At 29.6% G+C, this 5,252-nt stretch overlaps 1 protein-coding gene across 2 annotated transcripts in view; it reads left to right on the top strand.

The window, feature by feature from the left end:
* The window catches only part of LOC106457752 (CDC42 small effector protein 2-like), a 91,955-nt gene extending 89,120 nt beyond the window's left edge, over positions 1 to 2,835 (top strand). The window contains exon 6 of one of the 2 annotated variants that reach the window (XR_002610245.1): positions 638 to 2,835. The gene's annotated coding sequence lies outside the window, so the exon portion shown is untranslated. The remainder of the gene's footprint in view (positions 1 to 637) is intronic. The other variant, XM_013917198.2, reaches the window with a different exon arrangement.
* Positions 2,836 to 5,252: the final 2,417 nt, after the last annotated feature.

Genomic DNA, 5,252 nt, shown 5'->3' with positions numbered 1-5,252 from the left:
CCCAATAATGCATAATTTCATTTGATAAACACGTTTAAATTGAATGGTAATTTATAATCAGTCACAAGAACGTCGAATCTGAATCACTTGAAAAAAACACGGGGTGCTTAACTTTTTTCCAGGTGTATATTTCATATCAAGTGAACTTGCATACATAAAATATTTTAATGGAATAAGTTTTGCATAATTTGAAATAATAATTGTTCAGTTTTTGAATAAAATGTTTGAAAATCCATCACATTATAATTCATACATTTATCTTTTTTGGGACAATTCAAATTTATTTCTATCATTTTATGAAACAGGTTTTGAGATGAAAAGATCATCATCATCTGTTTCAACACACACAAATTGTGGAATCAGTTTTTAATAAAGTCAATATGTAAACCTTAATTTGATGGTAATTACCATGTCAACACAATCCAATTAAAAAAATATATATATATGATTTGGATATTGTTGCCAAAAAACAATGTGATACTTGTGAATGATGTATATACATTATTAGTTTGGTAATTTATCTAAGTTGAAACAGGTAATTTTTAAGATGGTTTTAAATAACATAGTCGGAGGTCCAACCAGCAAAGAAAAATACATAGTAAAAAAAAAGAAATCATTGTAAACTTTATTTTTTCAGGTCACAAAAATCACTGAGCATGAGTCCTGAAAGAACCTCGAAGTTCAATCTCTCACAGCATCAGTCTTAATATTGCAGCATTTGTGTAAAAGACAAAACTTCTTATTAGACTAGTGATCCCATTCAGAGTATTGACTGTGGACTTTGAGAGACTGGTGAATTGTGAGAGACCAGGAAAATCATCTCAAGATTTCTTCCTCAAATGATTTTAGAATGTAGAAGTTTTCTTTCAATTCTCTGCAGGAAAGCTACCACAAGAATGTTGTGAATTGGTGATAATTCATGAATGGATTGCTTCTGTTTTTCAGTGACTGTCTGTTTTTCTTTGTTACAGAGACTAAACCTGAATACTAAAGGGGTGTGTGTGTGTGGATATATGCTGTATAGTTTAATAATTTTATTCTTATAGTTAAGAATTAAAAATAGTACTGTGAATGACCTTGTATGTAATTTTAATAAATTAGTTGCTGTTTACACAGGTGACTCTTTACAGTATTAAAAATACTTCCAAGGGATATTCAAGTATACATTTAAAAAGCCAACTGTTAAAACACCAGAAATTTGTCATTTTACTGCCTACCTTAGATGATTAATTTATATTCGTGTAAAAAAAAATTGACATTTCTACTAAGCTTTTTATTGCACTCTTGCTGTATTTTGGATTTAAGCCATAAAATATTGGAAATGTTTTGAATTAATTTTGTTCTTGATCTCATTTGTGCCTAAAATTTTTTCTCTGTAGTTGAATAATGCAGTTACCATTCTTTAGCTGTGCTTAAAAAATATTTACTGCATGGTAGACTATCTGAAGAACGTACGATCAGGAAAGATAGAATATAATGCATTTTTTCATAGAATAAAATAACAAAATCATAAAACAACTATTAAACTTAATAGAAATTATAATATTTAAAGCTCATAGATGTATGAAAAATGCTGAGAAATGTAATAATTTTAAAATTCAATGTTTAAAGTAGCAGAAATGTATAGTATTGTTTGATTCATAGATTTTAGAGGATATAATGTTGTAACATTCTCTCACTTTGACCATTTATGAAATATTATAGTTGTGTTTTTCTAGTGTTAACTGTTATGTATGAAAAGAAAAACACGACTGAAGAGACTTGTGAAGAACTTCTGATTCCAGTAATGTTGTTCTCACATGTTTTTCGTATAAACTGTTTGTTTGTTTGTTTGTTTTATCAGTCATTTAATAGGTGAATGCTGTATTTTAGAAATATGTTTAGAAGAAAAAAATTATTGGATAACATTTTAGAAAGTGTTAAAACAGTTTTTTTTTTTTAAATGTAACAAATTAAAAAATTCTAAGACATTTGACAATAAGAATGTATAGTTGTCAAAATTTAATGATTATTGTTACTTGCTGTCAAATTTAACGATCAAAATAAATATATTGTAGCTGCCAAAACTTGCTGATACCCGTATGGAACTATATTAGAGTAAAAACCCAGAATTATTAATAAACAGTATATATTCGTAGCTTTAAAACATAATAAATAAATCAGAAACTGTATTGTTCTCACATTGATTTGTGTACATGTTTCTTATTAAAAGCAGTTTTATATATAGTGCTGTACTGATGTACAAAGTGTTTTGAACAACCATTTAATTTTCCTTTTGTATGAAATGTTAAGTAACTTGGGGATAATAGTAGAGTGCATTGTTTTAGTGTGGGTGTAATTTTTTAACTAATCATTAACAGATATGCATAATTTATTTTGAATTTCTTCAGTAGAAATGTTGTCAGTCTACCTTCTGTATTTGAATTGTTTTTATATAGATTTAAGACTAATGAAAGTTACATTTTTTAGTCATTTCAAAACAAACATTCGTAAAAGTAAAGGCTTTGATTGCTAACTATATTGTTCATTGAATAATATTTTAAAATGTGTTTAATTTGGAAATTATTCAGTATTTAAATGTGAAATGTTAATTCTTTTTTAAACTAAAAGTTTTTATTAAGAATTAATGTAATAAACTGCTCTTCAGCTATGAATTCTAAAGGATATTTGTTTTCTGTATTGTTCAACCAAGTTTTATAATCTGTCTTCTGGTTCTGATCTGTAGATAATGTGTTTGTCTGTGTAGACACAGAACCAATAAAAGAAATGTTACTATCAACACTGTTATAAGAGAATTTTAAACAAGTTATAAATAATAAATATGTTCATGATAGATGTGATTGATAAATTTCTTTTTTTCTTTTCATATGTTTATATTTGGAGAGAAATAGCACGATACTGAAAACATTACTTACAGTGTAAAATATATATTGTAAACTTGCATACATGTAGGACTTGTTAGTATTACAAATAATGCTCAAATTTTCCCTGATCTTTTATGATTTCCCTTGATATTTCAGTAAATTTGATATCCCTAGTCTCTTTAGAGAGAGGATTATGCATTTTAAGTCTCTTTACAACGTTCCAGTATATTATTCCGTTCCCTAGTACCTTTGCATGTTACTGAAAATACATACAATATAGTATCTTGAGGTAAAAGGAGAAATATCAAAGCATGCTTTATGAAGGAAGTAAAACTTGTGTTTATGTTTTAAGGATTATATTTTAAGGGAGACTCAAAAGCAACTAGGCACGTAAAATGTTAAAATATTATCATATTTTATAAAATCCTGCTGGGAGGCCTGCATACACAGCATAATCAATGGAGAGTGATGAATAGTCGCACCTTTCAGTCATTATCCACCTACTGCTGAAAAAAATGCCACCAGTTTCTATGGTGTTCATTGTGTAATGAATAGTTTTGAAGATTGGATTAATAGTCCTTCCCATCCTGCACATATTTATGAGCCAGCATCATGTATGACTGTCCATTTTTGGTTCTCTGCTGGACACTGTGTGAACAAAACTGCTGAACAACTGTTATCCTCCAAACGAATGAGTTGGATTTGTAACACCATACTTGCATTTTATGGAACTGATGCAATGAAGTTCATAGAACAGCAGCGAAAGTGCTTTGTACTTAAAGACTTCATGTAGTCTGAAGTGGTATCTGATTTCCTTCATTCTTGATTTTGTTAGTGTAAATTTGATGTTTATGTTCTTATAAAGTTGGACTGAGGAAATCCTGTTTCTTTCTAAACACATCTCGTACATCAAAACATTCTCAGACAAAAGACAACTTAAAAGATATTTGGTAAAGTTTGAAAACTACGATCTATGACATTAATATACAGTCTATCACTTAACATTTAGTTGTTGTTTTTTCGCACTTTTTCCTTATGAATATCTCTAGAATCAAGGTCTTCAAAATGAACATTTATTCTAAAACTTAGATTATAGTTCTATTGCAATGATTTCAATGCGTCATAAACTACAGGTCTAGATCTTATAGTTTAAAAATAATGTTGTGCTAGCTCAGTATGCCTTTGGCTAGTGTGCGAGGTTGGGGAAAGCTATATATTCATCCATCCCATGTCTGTCTTACTAAAATAAACTCTTAGACGTACATAGCGTTGCTTTAGTAATAATTGTTGAATCTGGTAACAACAGTATTTTATGTAAACAGACTAATATAATTTTTTTTAATTCTTTAGTGGAAAGATGCTATTCAGTTGACTATTATTGGAAGGTGAAGTTCACAAGAGATCTTTATCAGAAACAAAAATATAAATACAGTCTCATTTTATATGAATAGTTGAGTTTTTGTGCACAAAACTGAGTTCACTTTCTATACTTTTTCAAAATCACAGTGGTCTCTTAATTTCCAATTAAACTAATGTTTTTACATGATGTTAATGTAATACATCAAACACTATGTGCACTACACTATAATGCTTTTTTTAATTTTGTTGCGTATTATATAAGGTAAGATACCCAAAGACTTAGGCACTGACTTTGGAGTGTCATTAAATGTAATTTCTATATTGGGAATAAAATACCAGATAATAAAAAAAAATGTGATGAATGATCAAGAAACGGTAGGCCACAGTTCTACGATAGGACCAGTATCGTGGTAATGTCTCCATGCAGTTACTTTGTTGATGTTCTGAGACGCCATTGACAATTTCATCTAGCCACTGGAACTCAAATCTCACACAGATGGTGAGAAACAACATTTAGCTTTCTAAAAGCATCACCTTGCTATATGATATGACTTACTCTACTTGTGATGTCATCGACAAACACGGTGTGTTATCATGATCACAAACTTTCAGTCTTTACTAATGCATTTCTCTACATAACTGCACAGGTTTAGGAGTGGCTCTCTGGTGTTGTACATCAGTAGGAATGGTGTCCTAAATGTTATTCCACCGAATTTGATTTCGTGTTGATGGACGATAATTCTTATCCCACATGCTCGGAACAGACCTGAAATCAGTTTAAAGGATAGATTACAAAATTATTTCACCTGCCACACACTCTGGATCTGCTGGAAAATATGGTGACACTTTAGAAGTGTTTGCTAGATTATCTATACCAGCTCATTCTTTTCAGAACATGTAGTTCGTCGTTAATCTGTTACATCTTTAACTTGACATTTATTTGTTGATTTCATACCTTTGTAACTATGATAACATCCGGAATCGAAGCAATTAACATTCATTCTAAAACCTTAAAATCAATGTAATAAA

Source organism: Limulus polyphemus, unplaced genomic scaffold (assembly GCF_000517525.1).
Source record: "Limulus polyphemus unplaced genomic scaffold, Limulus_polyphemus-2.1.2 Scaffold369, whole genome shotgun sequence".
NCBI classification, from domain to species: domain Eukaryota; kingdom Metazoa; phylum Arthropoda; class Merostomata; order Xiphosura; family Limulidae; genus Limulus; species Limulus polyphemus.
Note: the sequence above shows the minus strand (reverse complement) of the source record. Positions and strands in the feature narration are given on the sequence as shown.